This window comes from Rhinolophus hipposideros (genome assembly GCF_964194185.1).
Source record: "Rhinolophus hipposideros genome assembly, chromosome: 10".
Taxonomy (NCBI): domain Eukaryota; kingdom Metazoa; phylum Chordata; class Mammalia; order Chiroptera; family Rhinolophidae; genus Rhinolophus; species Rhinolophus hipposideros.
This window is the reverse complement of record NC_138056.1, coordinates 75,595,522-75,601,618: the sequence shown is the minus strand read 5'-3', so window position 1 is coordinate 75,601,618 and position 6,097 is coordinate 75,595,522.

Here is a 6,097-nt window from a genome sequence, read left to right as displayed (position 1 = left end):
CAAGGAGATCTGGACTATTTTAACATCGTTTCATTGATAAATGACATCATTCATGATAAATGACTGGCTATTATGCTAGAAGCCTTTGTAACACACATGTGCCTCAGAGGTGGGAAATAGACCCTATAAAGATTCAGGAACCTGCCACAAGTGTAGATTTTTTTAAGGGTCAAGTGATCAGATACATGCTGAGATATTCTATCTAAAGTAAAGAACAAATTATTGTATCTTACTACTCTTACCATGAAGAAGGAAGAGTGAATGGTAGACCTCTTGGGTTCTGAAGACAACTTAGTCCACAACAGGTGATACTGTGCTGACCCATATACCAGGTTTCCAAAAAAGGCAGGGGTCCAGATTGTTGTGCAAGTGGCCCTGCTGCTTGGACCAAAAGTCAGCGTATTCTGGATATGATTTTACCTTCACTGCCTGCAATGCTTTTGTCTGCACTACTATCCTTGAACTTGTAGGATGCCTTATCCAGGTGATGGCATCCCTCACAGCATTGTGTCCGATTAAGAAACTCACTTTCATAGCAAAGAAAGTACAGTAGTGGGCTCATGCTAATGCAATTATGTGGTCTGACCACATACCTCCTCACCCAGAAGCAGCTGGCCTAACTGAAAGGTAAAACAGCTTACTGAAGACTCAGTTACAGAACGATTTAGGAGACAGATCTGAAAGGGTGGGGTTCTGTCTTATAAAATATGGTATACGCTTTGAATCAGAGGTGGTTGTATACTACAGTTTCCCCTATAGCCTGAAATACATGGGTCTGGGAATCATGGACTAGAAGTATGAGTAGCTCCTTTCATTATACAATGAGTTTTTCTTACTATCATTTTGAACTCATAGTTTTAAATATATCTAATGTTATTTTTCTTCACTTATTCATTTTGATGCTCATGTAGTCCCAGTTTTGGCCTCTTCAGGTTTACTTCTGGTATGTCTGTAGTGTTCTTTGATAACTTCCTTACTTTCTGGTGTGATAAGACGTCCAGGTTCAATTTTTCATTTCTTGCCTCAGACCAAGAATCAGACATTTTACCAAAGAGCCCTGGTTCCTTTTAGTGTGAAATAGTATATAGAGACCACAGTCTGGGTGCTGGTGGGCATGGGAGGGACTTATAGCAACTGGGTTAGTCCTTGTGACACCATATTTTAAAACTTCAGTAAAGGAAAGTGTGGTATTAGCATAACATCAATAGACTAATAATCAATGGAACTGAACTCTGGAAACAGATTCTGTATAGGTAGAGACAGAGCTAAGATATAGATATGCAAATCTTGTGTGATAAAGATGGCAATTCAAATATGTGGAGAAAGGAAGAAATGACATTGAAACAATGGTTTATTTATTCATAAAAACATCCCTATGTCTTACGATGTACAAATATGTTCTGACATATAAAAGGTTAAATATAAAAAGAAAACATAAGAGCGTATTTTATAATTTTTGGCTAGGGAAGAAGACCCCAATCAAGACACAAATCCTAAAAGACAGGAAGGAAAAGGAAAACTTTACAATAAAAGATAACATAAACAAGCTATAACTGGCTAGAAGAAAATAATTTCAACATATGAAACAAAGCACTTCTGTCTATACTATAGAAAGTGTTACTAAAAAAATCAGTAAGAAAAATTCTAATGATCCAATTGAAAATTGGAAAAAGATGTAGACAATTCAAAATACCAATGATCAGTAAATTTGTGAAAGTTGCTCAGCCTCAGAAAAATTGCAAATTAAAATAAGAATATTTTTGTCCATCATTTGTTGACATGTCAAAATTTTGCTTTTAGTATTAATGAGGATCTGAGAGAAACAAATGTTCTTATAAACTCTTTGTGAATATTATTGACTTACTCCTTTTAAAGGAAATTTGGTGATAACTACTGAAAAATGTGTAATATCCTTTGACCTAGGAATCCATCATACAAAATTACTTACACATTTGTCCAAAAATATGTTCACTAATGTTCATTGTAACATTGTATAGTAGCAAAAAATTGGAAACAATCTGAATGTTTATTATTAAAAATGGCTAAATAAATGATATTTACCTCTATATGACAGTACTTTATAAAGCTGTCAAAAGAAAATCATTATATATCAATATGGAAGAGATTTCCAAGGCCCTATTAGTCCAAAAAGCACGTTACAGAATATTATAAACTGATCTCATTTATGTGGTTCTTCCTTCATTATATATATATTATATGTATAAATACACAGGAAGAAGACATGAGGGAATATATATATATATATATATATATATATATATATATATATATATGAACAGTGATTTTTCTCTTGGAGGAAAATGGAAGTGAGGAGGGTAAAAGGAGGCTTTCATTTTCTACTTCATTGCTATTTTTTTCTTTTTATAACATGGTTGTATTACTACTAGGAGGAAACATACTAAATATTAAAATAGTTGTTTTCAGGTGATGGGTCTAATGGTAATTTCCCCCTCATCTTTTTGTTTTGAATTTTGTACAATGAGTTAGTATTTATTACATAATGGGGACACTTCTATTAAAATGATGGTACTACTTTAAAAGCATTATACTAAATGAAAGAAACTAGTCAAAAAAGACTGCTTATTATATGATTCCACTTAATGAAATGTCTGGTATAATAGACAAATATGGAGACACAAAAAAGATTGTGTCTCCTAAAGGTTGTTTAGGACTCGGGTGGTGTGGAGTGGGGAGGGGTGTTGGGAATGATAGCTAAAGAGTATGGGGATTTCATTTCGAGGCAACAAAAATGTTTTAAAACAGATTGTGGTAATGGTTGCACTAGACTGAGTATACAAAAAAATGAAGAATCATTTACTTATACATCTTAAACTGGTGAATTACATGGTATGTGAATTATATGTCAATAAAGCTCTTACCAAAAAAATCTTTTAAAAAACAATGTGACTGGTGATCATGTTATATGTAACGGACTGAGAAGCCTAATCCTTTGACCCACGGTCTTTATCACACTGCACATCCATTATTTTTCCTAGTGATAACTGTTTCCGGCACTGCTGTCGAGACATGATGGCCTTAAAGTCATTTGAGCATCTTTCCATCTGGTCAGATGCTGTTGGCAATTGCCAGCCATTCCAAGAGTTGTATCATCTTCTGTTTGTCCTCTTAAAGCATTTTTCCTTGACTCTAAGATCAGACCATTTCACAGAGTTATGACCATGTACAATGAACTAGTAAGACAGCCATTATCAAAAATTAGTTTCTGGCATACCATGGGGATTAAAACTGCTTCATGGTGACTTGTGGTTATAACAGCAATACGAAAAGTAAAACAAAATTAAAAGATCACATTTAGCAAGTGTTTACTATGTGCCAAACACTGTTGGAAACATTTTACATATGTAACTTGTGCAGATGTTATATGTGCAGATGTTATAAAAATTGTTTGCATGTTGTTTTAACAGCTCAATTCAAAAGCTAATAAGCTTCTAGTGTGTGCAAGTCTGAAGCACGACAAAGATGAGCCAACTAGAAAAAAGTCACAAATTCTGAATTATCTGTTAAGGTATAGTACACGACCATGATCCGTTTTCTACAATTCTGAAATCCAAAAAGCTCGGAATATCTAAAGGTCTTTTGGTAACTCCTTTGGCAGTAAAAATCTGACTTGAACTGATAACAGGTTATTTATAGATTTTGTTTTTAGTGTGAATATTCATACATTTTGCTGTATATATATTCATATTTCATTATTGCATTAGACCCCACGGTCCACTAGAGTATTATGTAATATATAAAAAATTTCAGTTCTTTAATTCTTATTTGCATTTCATTTGTGAATAAACACACACATCCATTTAATTGCAGTTAAATAGTTACTTGTGTTTTAAAAGCACCACTAAAGATGGTTCACTAAAGGTGGATAGTGTAACAATCCTTAGTTCTCATGACAATCACAATTCTCATTCTTATTGTTTTTATTCATTATTTAAAATAAAATAACACTAATAACATACTTCAAAAAGTTTATACCATATCTTTCTCCATTGGCTGTCATTCTAAAAAAAAAAAGGCAAGTTATGATTGTAACGAAACATGTTTGTTCCATGAGATGGAATAGAATGAATAAAATAGAACCATATATATGGAACCCACATTTAATAGGCTTAATTCAACATAATAATCATCAATTAGTCGTCACTGAATGTCACATAGATAAGACAATGTTTAGGCACTATTTTAGAAAAGACAAAAAATGTACCCAGAGAGATAACGATAAGGAACACTAAATTAAAAAATATCTTTAACTTTTTAATTTTCCCTTCATTTATTCCATACCATGATTGTGTATTCAATGAACTAGATAGTGTAATGATCGATAAGAGATTGTCACAGCTCCTCACTCATGTGTCTACTTTTATCTGTTATCAAGATTATAGAAATATCAAGTCATGCAGTAGTTCACTTAAGTTCAGATTAGTTTGTTAGTTATTTTAAGATGACGTAAAGATTGGTTTCTCAACGAAGTTTAGTGAAGACACTGGGATTTAGAAAGATTCTGAAGCAGAGATGGCTATTTATCAGCTGTAGAATTCCCAAAAGTTAGCTTCTGATTGGGAATGTATTCTATATTAAAATATAAACCATCTAAGTTTAAAGCCTTTATAGTATTCTTTTTTTTCCTTAAAGATTATGTTTCTTTTGGATTTCCAACTAAATCTCTCCAGGCATTACTGGGAACAAATGAGCTAGCTTATGAAATGGGCCTTTACTCTTTCAAATCCTTTTCACTAGGTCAGACCCAGGGAAATTATTCAAATACAGTGCACTCTTTGAAGTCAGTGGAAGTTTTGTACTTAATTGAACCAAGGGCAGTATAAAATCTGACAAAAGCACTCTTAAAATTATTTTATTAATCCATAGATTTGTTTTTTTTAATGATGTAAATTTGGATAAATAGATGGGTAAAGTTAACTTAATAACAAAAACTGCTTTGGTTGCCACACACAAAAAAATCAGGGAGTACTTTGAGGCTTTTGGAAACCTAGGGTAAATGCTCAAGATTCCAGGCTCAAGAAATCTTGTTTGCTACTATTATGAATATAAGGCCACATTTAAAAGCACTCTGATTACATAATCATTTTGGTTTAAGCTTACCATTTAATGAACCCTCACATCATCACATCCACTGAAAGTGTTAATGTAACTCAACATGAGCAATTTCTGTCCGGGACACATTCATCACATGATTTGATAGTTTTTCATTTTTTAATCATATTTATTTAAAATATTTAATACTGTAGCATCATTAGTTTTAAAATTTTAAAATGGATTTAAATTTAAATTAAATAAATTTCAAATGAAATAATTTCAATCATATCTGATTCAAGTATATATTAATATAACTTCTAAGACACTTAGTTAACATGATGGTTTTGCCCGGAGCAAATATTTTTACTATTTAGGCATTATAATCCATATTCTCTAATACGATGTATAAGAAAATAGGTCAGCTATTTTATATACATATATAATATCCATATGAATGTGTATATACTTGTATATATGGATAAAGATTATCTGGCTAAGCTTATAGACATTTGGCAATCTTGTATAAGAATTCAGTTTTTAAAATTTAAAAAACTAAAATAAAGAAAAAACTAAAGAAAATATATAAAAAAGACAATAAAAAAACAAAAAAAGAATTCAATTATTTGTAGTCACTGTTCATTTTAATATTGTTATACCACAAATAGCTCCTCTATTATGTCAAAATGATTCAGCTCAATTTTAGTATTTTGTGGATTCAGTTAGATCACATTTCCCCTTTTCTTTACCACACACACAAACACCTATACACCCGACACAGAATGGTAATGGAAAGAAAACCCGATGAAGGTGTAAGGAGAACCAGAGCTCTAGGCTTGCTTCTGCTCATGTGTGACCTTGGTAAGTACTAACTTTTTGGGGCTCTGCTTTCCAATTTGTTTCTTCCAATTCCTTAATTCTATTGTAAATATTGGAATATATCATAACAGTTAGCCCAAATATTAGTACTCTAGCATTAGTATTATAAAGGGTGTCCACTAGAAGGTAGTCACATTTTCTATTTTAG